Genomic DNA, 16,379 nt, shown 5'->3' with positions numbered 1-16,379 from the left:
CTATTTCAATACATGATATGGGTCTATTTAATTGGTTTAAATCTTTTTGGTTTAGTTTAGATATATCAATATTTACTAGAAAATTTTCCATTTCTTCCAGATTCTCGAATTTGTTAGCATGCAGGTTTGCAAAGCATTCCCTTATAATTTTCTGAATCTTGTTTATTTCTGTTGTGATATGCCCATTATCATCTCAGATTTTATTTATTTTATGTATTCTCTTCTCTTCTTTTTAATCAACTTTACAAAGGTTCTGTTAATTTTGTTAATTTTTTCAAAGAACCAATTCTTTGTTTTGTTAATTCTTTCTATGGATTTTTATTCTCTAATTTGTTTATTTTTGATTTAATTTTTATCCATCTATGAGTTTGGAGTTTGACTTGTCTGTTTTCTGAGAAGCTTGACGTACATCAGTGAAGAGTTGATTTGAGCTTTCTCCAATTTCTTGGTGTAGTCACTGAGAGCTACAACATTTCCTCTGAGTACTGTCTTTGTTGTGTGTTAATTTTACAAAATTACATAAAAGTTTGAATTTCCTTTCTGAGTCTCCTTAATGACATTGATCAATCAGCAATTTATTATTCAGTCTCCATGAGTTAGAGAAATTTCTATGATGGATTTTGCTGTTGAGATCTAATTTTATTTCATTGTAATCAGGGTAGTATGCAAAGAATAATTTTAATTTTTAAAAATTTTCACAGATTTGCTTGTGACCTAACATATGATCTATATTGTAAAATGTGCCATGGGTTGCTAAGCAGAATGTATATTCTGATGCTGTTGGGTTAATAGTCTGTAGATATCTGTTAGGTCTATTTGGCCAATGCCATTATTTAAGTATAGGGTTTCTTTGCTGAATGGTTGCCTGAATGATTTATCCAAAGGTGATAATGATGTGTTTAACAATAATGTGTTTTGATTTATGTGTACTTTTATTTCAAGTTGTACATGTTTGATGAGAATGGATGGTTCAGCATTTGGTACATAGATATTTAGAATTCTCACATCTTCCCTTTATTAGTATGTAATGACCTTCTTTGTCTCTCTTTACTAATTTTAACTTGAAGTCTATTTTATCTGATATTCATATTGCTACTCTGGCCTGTTTATTGTGGCCATTTACTTGAAATATATTATTTCAAGCTTTCACTTTGAGAATGTGCCTGCTGGCAAGATGTGTCTCTTTTAGACAATGGATAGACAGGTCTTGCTTTTTATCCAAGTAGTCCATCTATGTCTTTTAATTGGAGAGTTATGTCCATTGGTACTGAGATTAAGATGGAGAGATGTCTGGTAATGCCTGCCATGTTATGTACCTTCTTAGGGCTGTGCCTCCTCTATTCTTACTATGTTTATCTGGTTCTTTACTAAGGAGTATTTTCTCTACCAATATCATATTCTTGTTGATTTTTCTGTATGAAAGACATTTTTAAGTATGTTTTGGAGTATAGTTTGGTGGATATAAATTGTTTCAATTTTTCTTTGTTATGAAAATTTTTTTTTTTTTTGTCTGTCATGGGGCTTGAACTCGGGGCCTGGGCACTGTCCCTGTGCTCTTCAGCTCAAGGCAAGAGCTCTACTGCTTGAGCCACAGCATCACAGTTTTCTGGTGGTTTATTGGAGATAAGAGTCTCATGGACTTTCCTGGCCAGGCTGGCTTTGAACCACGATCCTCAGATCTCAGCTTCCTGAGTAGATAGGATTACAGGTATGAGCCACTGGCGCCTGGCCAGTTATGAAATGTTTTAATTTGTCCTTCAGATATGAAGGACCACTTTGGTGTGTGCATTATTCTAGGTTGGTAATTATTTGCTTATAGGGTTTGGAATATATCATGAAAGGCTTTTCTTGCTTTCATGGTCTCACCTGAGAAATCTGTAGTTATTAGGACTGGTTTTTCTTAATAAATAATCAATCTTTTATCTCAGACAGCTTTAAGAATCCTTTATTTCATCTCTGTAGATCTGTGTGGATTATAATGTGGATGTTCTTTCTTGGTCTGGTCTGTTGGGTTAGTCCTAAATGCTTGTTGTATCTAAATTGGCCTTTCTTTTAGCATATTTGGGAAGGTGTCTGCAGGAATTCTGTGAAACGCTTCCTGTCTCCTCGTTTGTCTCCTGTTAATCTGCCTTGTTATCTATCAGCCTCAAATTTCATCTTTGAATTAAGATCTGAAGTTCTTGCAAGCTCTTGTCTTGGATTTTTTGTGCATAATTACCTCCTCCCATTCAATTTTATCTGCTCTGTCTTCCAGAGCACTCTATTATCTATTCTGCCACAGAGACTTTCTCTTAATTGTTTAATTCTCTGTTTTTTGGTTTTTTTTTTTTTTTTGCCATTTCTGAGGTCTTCTCTTTTTTGAATTTCTGTTTTAGAATTTGGGGTTTTTTTTTTGCATTTTTATTAATCTCTAACTGGATGGTTGGCCTCTCATTACACTCCTTTGCTATCTCTTGTACTTTATTGAGCTTCTTGTTAATGTTCTCCATGAATCTTTCCATTATTCTTTGGGTCATCTCATCAATCTCACAAATTGTCTTGTATATGATTTCAAACTGTTCAGTAATTAAATTTATCAGGAATGTTTTTAGTGTATCTTATATAATGTCTTGTAAGTCCCTAATTTCCTGATCTCTTTTCTTTTGGTGTTCATTGTTGTTTGGATTTGCATATTTCTAGTATTTCTGTTATGTGTTCTTTCCATTTGAAGACCCTTTTGTTTTTATCTTTTGGGAAAGTGTGATCATCTAAATAGGCTGTTCCTGGTTTTCTTGGTCGACTTGGCAGCTGGTGTCTGTCCCTTTGTTGAGATTTACTTATCTGGGTTCATGGCTTGCAGAGACAATTGAGCAGAAATGGAGAGTTCAGTTGTGCTGTGGAATTAAAACTGACAATCAGATGAAAGTGTTGAGGTAATGAGGCAAGATTAGGATGCAGAGAGGTAGTTTTCAGGGATATAGATGAGTGAGAGGGGTACATGTTTATAGGGGAGTTAGAAGAGAAGGGAAGGAAAGAACAAGAATGGAGGATATAAATGAGGAAGAAAAAAATACAGAACAACACAAATAACCTTTTATTCTTTATTGAAGAAGGAAGTCAAGTAAAGAGAAATAGGGTTAAGCACCATGAGCCCTAATGTTGAATACTTTGAAAAGACTAAGATAATTACTGTCTCCTATTTAATTCCACCTCTACTCTTGAACAGAGAAAGGCCATATAAAGAGGCTGTGTCCTGTGTATGAGCACATGTATATGAGTGCTGTATATATAACTTATTAATGGACAAAAACAATTCACTTCACACTCCTTGACCAGATGGCTTATTTTCTAGGTTTGGAAAGGCAAAGCGACACAGGAAAAATTTTCCTCACTTCTTAAAAATCACAATTCACCTGGCAGTGTTTCATCTGAGTCAATGTGGAATTATGCAACCAAAGTCCTTAAGCGGTAGACAGAAATATCACCTTAAAGGCATAGCAGGCAGGGATATGTCCATTGTAACCTAAAAATGTCATGAATCCCACTTTAGAAAGGCCTCCTTTGGTAGAAACTGTCCCATGACTGTGTGGGTGGCCCTGGCTCTTTTCCTGCAGGTAGCTCTCGCTCTCAGGTGATATAGACTGGATGTGTGGTTCTGTTAACACTAGTGGGAAATAGGCACAATTTTACACTTCATTCTGTCACTTCCTGCAGTATTCTTTTGTAGAGTAAGTATGTACATTGGCAATTTCTGTATTAGAAATAGGCTCATTATTTTGCAGGCATAAAGCAAAATCAGCTAAAAACCACAATACAGTAAGAACAAGCACAGAACCACTCCTGTGACACTGATTGCCCGTTACTATACATGGCTCAATACAACTTCTGTCATTGACTTGTAGAATTAAACACGAAGCTGCAAGATTCTGAACACATTAGTGATGGGAGATTAGAGCTGATGAGTTGGGAAAAAAATGAAGTAACCAATATGGTGAAATACGCTCCAATAAATGTTGCAAAAAAACACCCCAGCTATCTGCATTATGCAACAATAGGAAAATACACAATCCTAGTCATCTTTGAAGTTGACATTAGTTCGTGAGAATGTAAAGAATAGCATAAACTCCACTTAGCTTTCCCTCACAGCAGCTCCAGTGATAAAGCTGGAAAAACATATGTGTTTGCCCAGGATTAATTTCATATCAGTTGCTTTATTTACACTTCTCATTTAATTCAGGAAGCGATTTGATGGAATGTGCAGCCTTCACTGGCAGACAAGTTTACCAGACTTATGAGAGGACAACCATTTTTTTTGATTGTCCATGACATCTATGGTTTATTTTATTTTTATTTTTTTATTGTGAAAATACCGTACAGAGAGGTTACAATTACATGGGCAAGGTTATGAGTACATTTCTTATCAAGCAGTCAGTCCAGCAAAGTCCCATAGATCCACGTGTTCACATGCAGTTTCCTCCCAGCCTCCATCATGAATAAGTCAGCAGTCAAACCACCTAAGATCTTCTTGACACTTAGTATGAAATGAACACTTTTCCCAGGAAATTTGTTTCTTCTCGCTGGATCTGGTGAATCAGAAAATTCTATAAGAACTTGTCTTTGATCTCAACACGTTGGTGAGGCTATTTTCTCAGAGATGCTTGTCTTTCTGAAACATCTTTCCTGTCGAAACAATCAATGTGAATTTTTTGGACATTCTTTGCATAGAAAACCTGATAGGTACAGAGGCTCCTCCGGCTGCTACGACTTCGCACTCTTCCCTTCGTAAACCACTGTAACGTCGTAAATGGCATCGAGGTAACTCTTCAGAGAGACCAAAGCAACGTGAGTTGCCTTTAATCTTGGGGTCAGCACATGTTTGAACATCAGAAAGCCCTGTCGGGCAGCAAATGACTGACTAACAGTTAGGAGTTTTGCTTTTCCTGGGAAAAATCACAAGGTACAATGGCATTCCAGCTTTCACGTAGCTCTGTAGCTTGCTTCTCACCTTGTTATCATTACATTTGGCATTTCATAGCTTCCTCCATGCCTGGACAGTACAAGGGCAGCCTCCTTTTTATTTATTTATTTATTTTATTGTGAAAAATACTGTACAGAGGGGTTATAATTACATGGGCAAGATAATGAGTATATTTCTTATCAAGCATTGTAGCCTCCTCCTTTGTTTCCCCTTCCCATCCCTTCCCATCCTCCCCCTGCTCCCCCTCCCAATCCTCCCCGCCCCCACCCCCCACCAAAGTTGTAAAGTTCCTTTTCGACATAAGGACTTGTACATCTCATTGTTGCAATGGGTTCACCTGTATCCCTATTTAAACGACTTGTTTTTCCCCTTCCCCTCCACAAATTATACAGCCTCTTTAGACTGTCTTTCAGCACGTAGCGCATGCGTCCATGAGCATTCTGCCTGATGGCCAAAACAGCAGCAACAATACAGTCCATTCTGCTTTGATGATTCGACAAATACATTATATTCTCTTTAATTAATTAATGTATTTATTGGCAGATCTCCACGTAGCAATATCTGCACCCTGGTGTAGTTCTTGGAGAGGAGCAGCACATTCTGGTAGACACAGTATTGCTGGTTGTCCACCGGCTGGGAGCAGGGCAGAGAGCTGTCGCCAGGCTCTGCATAGGAGCAGATAGGTGGGTGCTGAGCCCAGGACCACGATCCCTGGGAGCAGATAGTGCACTGAGAACGAGTGTGGCAGCAGGGACACCACTTAGGCGGGTCTGCTCACAGTCCCTGCCCGCCCAGCATGGTCCAGGCCAGGCCTCCAGAACTTGCCTCACACGGGCGGGCGGCCAGTCACCACTCAAAGCTGGGCCTTGCTAGGCCACCATCCCCTGGCCTCCGGGCCCAGGCCTCAAAGAGGCTGAGCCCAGCTCCCGCTCCCCGCCTCCGCCCCCTCCTCCTGGGCTGTGTATCCACTGGTAAAGGCAGGCGGCGGGGAGTAAGCACCGAGTCACTGTCGCCAGAGGCTCTGCAACCGCCTACCCACCGTGGGAACACTCCAGAAGTCATACTTCCTCCAGGAACTCTTCCTAGGACAAGTTTTAAATTGAAATAGTTGCTATGTCTCATTGGCTTTGAGTCCTGAGGAGGGAATGTTAATACTGTAGTTACTTCCCCTCATTTACTCTAGACTTTTATCTTGGCTAGAACATGAGAGAAATTTTGACTAAGACAGTTACTGTAAAATTCCTTTCATCTGAGTCAAAAATATAAAATAGTAGAGCTTCCTAACAGGTATGTTAGCCTCAACAGTATCTTAGTTTTCCCAATGTTTAGAAAGTTTTTTTTAAGATAACACTAGTCTTTGTCAATCAACTATTTATCTCATATTATTAAAATGAAGAGTTTCCAAAATTCAGTGCTAGGTTTGGTTTCAAGATTGAAATAACTCTTTCCCTCGCCCACCTCCTTCCTCTCTCTCTCCTCTTCTCCCCCTCTCTCTCTCTTTCTATCTGAAAACGTCTACTATATATTTGAAAATATTATTATTTTGCAGAAGAAGATACTGTGATCAGAAAAAAATTTTTTAATCAAGTTGACTTATGTCAACCGAAGAATGTGGCAACTCTCCATCATTTCTTCCCCAGAAAGCACATGTATTCAGTTTCCTGGGCTGGTGGCATTTGACTGCTTCTTCCAGAATAATTCCAAAAAAGGTTTTAAAGCTGTTAATACTGAGTGAGTATATTTTGATTATAAAAACAAGCCAATGTATAGTTTATGTTATTAATGAGAACTGAGAAAACTCATTTTAAATTTTTGACAATGTATGTTCGTGGATTTCTTTCATTATTAACTGTGGAAGCTGGAGAAGTAAGTACAGTTCATTCATTTCTTCTGTGGTTAGTCTTAGTCATTTCATTTACATGTTTTACCTGTTCTGAGGTTGCAATTTCACAGGCTCATTTTTTTTTTTAGAAAATGAAACAAATATTCTCAGTTTTACAGCTTTCTTAAAGCTCTAGGCAAAGGCAGGAAGTTATGAGGGTTCACTTTCTCAGTTTAAAACACTGATTCAAGTGAGTAATTGGTATTTATTTTTTACATTTCTTCATTGTGGCTCAAGGTGGTGATTCTCCTAAAATGAAGTAATAATTTTCTTAATTCAGACCTTGCTGTAATGTCCCAATGATCTATCTTATGAACAGAAAAGGAAACACTGTACCAGATTTTACTTATAATCACTTCTCTTCAATTCATCATCTACTACCTGATTATAAAAGGAACAATACATTGGAGTATTATAACCAAGACATTGGTGTCTAAGTAATAGAAACTGAACTCAAAGAAGAAAATAAAAAGAAAAATATCATATCCCTGACAACTCTACAAGTCCTGAGGTGACCCTGGTTGCTGTGTGTGTGTGTGTGTGTGTGTGTGTGTGTGTGTGTGTGTGTGTGTGATGGGCAGAAAACACTTACAAGGTGGGCAGATAGATGAAGTTCAACTTTCAAAAAAAAAAGAAGTGGATTTTGGTAGAGGATCTGAAAGAGTATTTTTTTAAACTAAATAGTGGCAAGTGATGTTGAACAGAAAGCAAGAAGTCACTTCCATTACTATAAACTTGTGTAAAAACAAAAATGATTTAGTGAACTAAATAAGCCATGAATACTCTGGAACTAGGACACTAGCTTTATGAATTAAATGTAATAATGATTTTTTTAACCACATCCCATTATAAATTCTTTTGAAATTCACTGATCTTAGTATACTTATAGAAGATTAAAGAAGTAATTTAAAAATTTAAAGATATGCATGGATTTCTTAATGCTTTACATGGATGAAATCCAAGTACTATTACTTTTACAAATTCCTATGTACACAGAAACATGACATGTCAAGTAAAATCATTAGAGATATTTTATACTCATCTTACCTTTTGTTTATCTATCAGTTTATCTTGTATTTCTGCATTTTTCTTTTTTTTTCCTCCATCTTCTAACATTGTTCTTTGTTCTGTTACATTCAGATGCCACCATTCAGGAGAAAATGTAAACTAGCCTTTAAAGCTGGAGGATCATAAAATGTGATATATAAATTATCCTGTTAGTCTCACACTGATTTTTCTAGATAACTATCCTAAGCTATTCTGTTAGTATCATGAAGTTAAGATGATTATGGGATTGTATTTGTTTAAAAACAAATGCAAGCATGTAAAGAATGGCTTATGCTAAATGAAGTTAAACTCAGAGAGACAAGGGATAACTTTTCTCTCATAAGTTTTATTTAAATTACTAACACATATGAAAATACATACAAGTCCCTATGCTTAAATGCATAAACATATTGAGTAAAGTATGAAAATGTAAAAGAGGATTCCTTTGGTGTAACTCCTTTGAGCAGCTAACTTACAATTTAACAAAACAAATACCAGGAAGATTTGGTATGTTTCCTTGGCAGTAAGGAAGTAAAGGGGAGAAAGGGAAGGAAAATGGAGAGAAGAAAAGTTGGCAAATAAGAGTCATAATATGCAATGTACATATCTGAAAATGGGACCAAGTAACATAAGGGTATAATTGGGCTGGGAAGATGAAGGGAGAATAATGGAAGGGGTGACATTGATCCTAATCAAGATGCACTGTGCTCATAAACTGACATGTTGAATTGAAACCCCTTTGTAAACTACTTAAAGATAATGTTTTAAAGAATAATCAACATAGGAATTATGATAGGAATGAAAGTTGGATGGATCATTAAAGGGACCATACCTAACTGTAGCAACAATGCGAGGGCATATTTAACCCCGGATTTAAGTGACGATGACAGAAAAATTTTCTAAAACCTTATTCTTTATGAGAAATATACAAAATGTATTATATCTATATAATTAATAGCATAAAACATTACATTAATTGTGTTCTGCAGGATAGGTGGTGAATCTTGAGGAAGCAGTGTGATTTCTTCAATTGTGGGTTTAAAAGAATGGCAATCAGATTGGTCTTACCTACATTTTCTTTTGGCTATTCTTTTCCCATAACATTTACTCTGTGATATATGTATTTTCAGTTATGGAGACCTTATTACTGATAGCATTCTACTTTAATCTTTTACTGTTAACCTTAGTGATAGCTATGTGATACTACAGCTAATACTCAGATCTGAGTTCTCTGGGTCTCAGTGCTTTAGGGTAGACTTCATTCATTTTCCAGGATTAAAAAGTTTCTGCTTCCAAATGATATTGATAGATATAGATACCAACATGCATATAGATATGCATGGTGAGAAGGGACAAGGCTAAAACTTACTTTGGTAGTTTTGGTTCAAAGACAAAATCAGCTTTTCATTTGCGTAATACATTGACAGCTGTCACACCTTTAAAAATCCCCCAAGCAATAGTACTGCGGACTGCTTTATTTAATATTCCAAATCTGCATATACTGATAATACTTTATCTCTCCTTAAACTTTGTGACTTTTCCTGACTTTCTTCCTGGTGGTCCTTTTAGATACATTCTTCAATAATCATATAGTAGAAAAAAGGTTGGCGTAGACTACTCAATCATTAGAATAAAGATGAGAATTCCAGTGCCTCCTCCAATAGACTACACTAGAAGATATAAGTGCCCCCAAATAATACCCAACAGTTAATAATTACATACATTAAGAGTCAATCCATAGACTGTTATTTGGGGCTCTGACCCAGAAAATTTTAGCTGATCCTTAAAAAATAAGTCTTTATTCCAAAAATATAATGCCTTGAATTAATCATATATTTAGTAACTAGAAAGTGACTTGAACTAAGATTTGAATTTCTTGAACTCAATCTTTGGTTTAATGCTTTAGGTTTTTATCATAATTATGGTTTTATTTCTAGCCAAGAATTTCTTATTATGTATTATGATTGACACAATTTCTCTTTTATGTGTTAACAAAAAAAGTTGTTTCTTAACATTCCTTCCCACATTACTAGCCTAATACTGTTACTATCTTTATCATTTATGCAATGGACTTGAATGTAGAATGTCTCAGAACTTTTAGTTATTTTAGCTAACACATTCTAGGGTAAATGTGAATATGTCCTGATTTCTAATCAAAATCTTATTCTTTCATGTATATATCCATATATATGTATATATATGAAGAATATATATACACACATATATGTATATATATATATATATATATATATTTAAGTCAGGCTATTCTTTCCACTAATAAGGGAATCACCATATGGTGTTGAAAGGAAATCATACTCAATTCCCATAGGAATATTTTTCTTCCTGTTAAAAATATTACTTACATAGCACTCAGTTAAGTGCTTCACACTCCTTATTTATTATTCATAGCTCCCCCAGTAGTTAAGGGTATACGATATGCCTAATTTCTACGTTGGGGGAAATGGTCCTATTGTAAAATGAAACCAGGGTTACAAGAAAATGCACTTAATAGACAAATGGGCACTGCTGTGTAGACTTTCCTTTGGTCTTGGTGGCTACTGTTCTCTAACTTCTTGCTTCAGTTTTCTAACTTCTTTATGCTTGAAAAAATTAACCTCACTTGAACAATAATTGAAATTGAACTTCATTAAAATTTAACCAATACTAACCCTCTCTTAAAGAAAAATTACTCCTTTTGCCTGAGGTCAAAATGATGGTTCTGTTATGTTTACTAAGGATCCAGAGTGGTGATACCAGCTATCTTCACAAACAAGAAGGAATATCCAATTGGGGCAATGTCTTGAAAACTCAGTTCAAATAATGGACTGGTGACAACTGTCAATTATTTAGTATTGTCTCTTTAATAAAATGATAAATTGTGGTATACACACACACACACACACACACATATACCAATCATGTAAAAACTATGGTTTGCAATATAATAGTTTTAATGTTCTTAGCAAAATGCCATTTGTGATTTTTTTATTTTTTTGGTCATGGGGCTTGAACTCTGGGCCTGGGCATTGTCCCTCAGCTCTTCAGCTCAAGGCCAGTGATCTACCAACTGAGCCACAGTGTCACTTAAGTTTTCTGGTGGTTTATTGGAGGTAAGAGACTTCCTGCCTTGGCTGGCTTTGAACTGAAATCCTTAGATCTCAGCCTCCTGAGTACTAGGATTATAGGCATGAGCCATCAGTGCCTGGACATTTGTGATTTTTTATTCAACAGAATATATTGACAAAATCAGACACATTTAATGTGTACAACCTGATCATTTAACATAAGTATACATTGCATAATGATAACCAAAATCAAATTGATTAACAAAGATATCACTGTAGTCAGGTGAGGTGAGGACACTAGCAATCTCATCAAATTTTAAGAAAATAATGTTGCAATTATTAACTATAGATAATATTCTATAGGCATAATAAAATTTGGACCCTTACATCAAAATTTCCCAATATTTTTCATATTACCCCATAGCTGCTACATTATAATCTGCTCCTATTATTAGAAATCTGTCAGATTCCACACATAAATCAGATCATATCATGTTTGCCTTTTCATACTTGGCTTAGTTCACTTAATGTAATATTCTCCAGGTTCATTTATGCTGTCACAAGAAACTAGATTACCTCATTTTTATGGCTGAATTATATTCCATGATGTGTGTATCACGGTTGTGTTAGCCATTTGTTTCCACTGGAATTACGTTGTTTGCATATCTCAGCCATGTGCTCAATGATACTTTGTGAGTTTGTTGAATCAGAACTGGAATATAATTATGGAGGAATCATTATTGTCACTGTATGACCTCAAAGCATTCACTCTCATTTCTTCATCCACAGTTAAGGGATAATAACGGATCACGTATGAGAAACAAAAGAAAAAAACACACGATGGGAGGGATTTAAAAGACTGGTGATTACTGCTTTGCAGTCAGGTTATTCATTTTTGTTGATGGTAGGGAACTTATCTAATTGTGCCTACGAATGCTTTCATCATTTCTCAGCGTCTTAGCAATGAGGAAGCTAACAACAGCAAAGATATCTGCAAACAGCCAGGAGTGGTACTCAGGCTGAGGCAGGATGATCAAGGTTTGTGGCATTCCGGAGTTATAAGTCAAGAGTCTGTATCTGAAAAGAAATAAACAAAAAACAAAACAGAACATCAAAAGGAGACAGTGTTTGTGAATTTATCATGTTTATGGAAATCCGGTTCTGCTTCCTGTGGATTCAACCTTCGCCTATGTGGACTCAGGCTAATGTCTAATGTTAACAGATACATATATGTCAGTATCAATGTTGTATTCTTCTTACTGAAATATTATGAAATTAATATAATTTGGTGAACATATTGGTAATAATAACACCTAGAAAACTGTCTTGTACATTCCCTGACAATCCTTCAATCTAACTGCTTTAACTGACTTTTATAAAACACATGCATACATTATGTACTTATATGGATAAATAAATTTAATACAAATGGATAATCCATATCTATCTATCTATCTATCTATCTATCTATCTATCTATCTACCTACCTATCTATCACCTATCTGTTAAGTACAGAGACTTGAACTCAGGTCCTTGAACTCATTTGGTCTTTGTGCTCAGAACTGACACTCTAGCACTTGAAGCATACCTCCAGCTCAGCTTTTTGCTGGTCAGCTTGAGGTGGAATCTTGTGACTTATCTTCGAGGGTTAGCTTTATACTACGATTTTCCAGGTTTCAGGCTCTTGAGTAGCTAGAATTACAAGCATGAACCACCACCATCTAAATCCTATTTTAAATATTTTATTAGTGATTCTAGTTCAGGCAGATTGGAAATCCTGCCATGATTGTTGAACGTGTTCAAAATATAAACTATGATCTTCCAGATTTCAGGCTCTTAAGTAGCTAGAACTACAGGCATGAGCTACCACCATCTAAATCCTATTTTAAATACTTTATTAATGATTCTAGTTCAGACAGATTGTTAATCCTCCTATGATTGTTGAACGTGTTCAAAATAGTTTTTTGGGTGTGGAAAAGAAATTCATTTCACCTTAACAGGTGACTGAAGAAGAACTTGAAGAATTCGTTTCTTTTCCTTTCCCATTTCTGGACTTGGTTCCATGGCAAAGATTATACTTATGGATCATTTCATCTACACAAATTCAGGCTAATTCTATAATTCAGTCATAGCATAGTGCTGAGTGTGCTTCAGACCTAGGCTCATTTTCTTGTAGCACAAGAAATAAAAGCCATTCACAGAAATGCATAATTTTGAAAATTAGGGCAATCATTCTTAAGCTTCACTCAACATAACAAAACTTCTGGAATCTAACTTTCTATTTTTGTGACTTATTTATCCTACCTTTTTATTTTATTGTGCCCCTATATGTGGAGATCAAGATATTATTTAGTATGATTTCTTAATTTTAAATAGTGAATTTTTATGAACAGATTGTATTCGTTAAATGTTAAGCTTTTGACTTTATCACAGAATTCTTGATCACTCCATTTGAAGCTGCAGATTGGGTAGGAATAAAATTCTAAGAGGTGGGCTTTGAAGTTAGAGCACTCCATATAAGTACAGTTTTGCATTTTCTAAGAGTATGTTATTGACTCAATCCATTGAAATGAAGATGGAAAGTTTCATGTTTATATAAGCCATAGGACATTATATATGAACTTTGCTTATTTAAAGATAACAGAATAAACTTTTAGTAACATAATCAAGGATACTGGGGCATGCTTGACACCTTTTTTTGCCTTAGTGAATAATCTTTTAGGCCTTAGTGAGTAATGTCAACTTAGCACCATGGTCCCCATATCCTCCTCTCTTTCTCTCTGTCTGTCTGTCTGTCTCTCTAACAAACATACGCACATACACATGTGTGTGTTTGTTTGAAAATACACATACAAATATGTATATATGCAATTCATGCCATTTTTATAAATCTCTGGTTCTAAAGATTATATATTCAATCCAAAATTATGAAATACCTTCAAATCTGTTCCAATATACAAGAAAAATGCCCTAAATTTTTGTATGCTTATTATATGTGTATTTGTGGAGAGAGGATTAGAGAGAGAGAGAGAGAGAGAGACAGAGAGAGAGAGAGACTAGGAGCAAGAGACAGGAGGAGAGAGTGAGAGAAAGACTTGGGATTTTAATGTATTTGTTAATTTTCTTTTAATTGTAATAATAACCAATTTGCCACTCTCAGAATGTTGTACTTGCTTTCCTTTCTTCTCTTGTTTTTCAAATGTTCATTAAAGCATGTTAGATTATTTTAGATTAACCTTCTTGCCTGGGAAAACTTAAGAATGTTGAGTATTTCCTTCCTCATATCATTCTGTAAGCAGAATTTACAAACCTAGAACTAAAAACTTGACCTGATAGGGATTCATAGATATTTTCTTTCCATGCACAGCGTCTCTCAAAACCTCATCATCAACTGAGAGGGAATCTTAGAAGAGCCCTTCTTTATTCCAAAATGATAGATGGGCTTACAGCAGAATGTTAATGTGAAGGTCTTTCCTTTTTCTTCTTAGGTGATGATAGTTGAGGAAGAAAAAAATCATGTAATCTATTGAGTAATAGAAACCACATTACATTGCAAAGTGATTTTACATAATTATCCTTTTCAGTGTTCAAATCTGATTTTATGTAAATCAAGTGATTGTCAAATAGAGATTCTCATGATAATAGTGAAAAGAAAAAAATCTTTGTTAATTTTCTGTCTAGAAAAGCATGCCTGGAATATGCGTGTGCCTGTGTGTGTTTGTGTGTGTGTGTGTGTGTGTGTATGTGCACACATGTGCATGCATGTGTGTATGTGTGTGTGTGTGTGTGTGTGTGTGTTTGTGTGTGTAACTCTAATGTTTTTCTCCCCCTTTGCAGTTGATAGCTCTGATTTGGGAAGCATTTATTTCAACATTACTGTTGACATTATAATTTCCAAATGGACATTTAATAAGAAGGAATTTGGTTTTGGCTTAAAGTGTTACTTCTGATTAGTTCTGTGAGAATAGAAATTAGAAATACCCCTGTGTACATGTTGAAACTTAACACTTTGGCTTCCCAGGATAGATCAGTTCCCAATTATTCTGTTTGACTGTAAGTCTGATTGTAAATAAACTTGCACCAGAGCTACTTTATTTCTAGATCAGTCTAGAACCAGTTGGGCATATATTTCTAAGTTGTTTTTCACATTATGTGTAAAAATATTTATGCAGAAATTACATGTATATAGACATGGCTTTTTTGAGGTATAATTCTTGTATTTTGTGTTTTGAAATGAGCAATGACGTTTTCTTAGCCTGATTTCAAAGCTATACAATCCTCACTGCTAACTCTGGCTCATATGTTCCCTCACCACAATTGAAAGAAGTCTTTCTATTAACGTGTGTTCCCTTCCTCTGTTCAACCAATGTGCTTATTAATTACTAACTTACTTTATTTTTTATCAACTTGCCTTTCCTAGATATTTTATATAATAGCAATATACAAGGTGTGTTTTTCTCATCTCTGGCTTCCTTTCTTTGGTTTAATATTTTTAAGGTTTTTTCCCCACCTTATAACATTATTAACACTTCATTGATTTAAATGGCTGAATAATTTTTGATTTCATAAATGTACTGCTTTGTATGTCCAGCCATGAAATAATGGATATTTACTTTTTTCACTTTTTAGCTGCTGCAAATAAGACTACTGTGAACATGTTTTTATATGGTATGTGTTCAGGTCTCTTGTTATACCTGGAGTGGAAATGCTAAGTCCTGTGGTAAATTTACGCTTACATTTTTTTTTTCCTGCAGTTGTTAAATTCCCAAACTACCACAGCATGTAGAAGGCAAATCTGCAGGTGTTATACCATAAATCAGGTACAAATGCAGTCACGAAGACAGAGAAGCCGTATTTTGAGAGGCTGAATTTGCAGTCTTTATTGAAGTTGTGGCTGCCAATTGTCACAAAGACCTGCAGCCAGCAAATACACTTAACACTGTTAGGAAACTGAGCCATGGGGGCCAGAGAGGAAAGAACAAAAATAATACCAACTAACCAATTCGGCTCCAATGGGGAGCTGAAGTGGGACCCCAGTAGATGGGAGGGCCAGGAGACAGGACACAAGCAGACAGGAGACTGTGGTTTGGCAAAATGGTGCCATAGCTGGTCTTGGCCTAAATAGTGTTAGGGTCAGAGGGCAGGGTCACAGGAAGCTAAGTCCCAGGAACTGGACTGACAGGTTTAGTAACCTATCATGCAAGTCCTGCCCCTGCATCTAGGGATTCAGGCATGCAGACTTCACCTTCCCTCACCATGAAGACAAGATGCCAGATGCTACCAACCACCATGTGTCCGAGATAGTGCAGGCCAGACCTGATCTCCCCAGTTTATAGGAAAACAAAAACAGAAAGCAAAAACAACAAAGTATGGGGTAAAGCAGTATCTGTAACCGGCCTTGTAATCTGGCAGGTAGGGATGAAGAAAC

General features: G+C 35.8%; 1 pseudogene; it reads right to left on the bottom strand.

The window, feature by feature from the left end:
* Positions 1-4,407: 4,407 nt before the first annotated feature.
* On the bottom strand, positions 4,408-16,055 carry LOC122105517 (annotated as a pseudogene).
* Between the last annotated feature and the right edge of the window lie 324 nt (positions 16,056-16,379).

The sequence above is a fragment of the Dipodomys spectabilis genome, unplaced genomic scaffold (genome assembly GCF_019054845.1).
Source record: "Dipodomys spectabilis isolate Male_0828 unplaced genomic scaffold, ASM1905484v1 ptg000032l, whole genome shotgun sequence".
Taxonomy (NCBI): domain Eukaryota; kingdom Metazoa; phylum Chordata; class Mammalia; order Rodentia; family Heteromyidae; genus Dipodomys; species Dipodomys spectabilis.
Note: the sequence above shows the minus strand (reverse complement) of the source record. Positions and strands in the feature narration are given on the sequence as shown.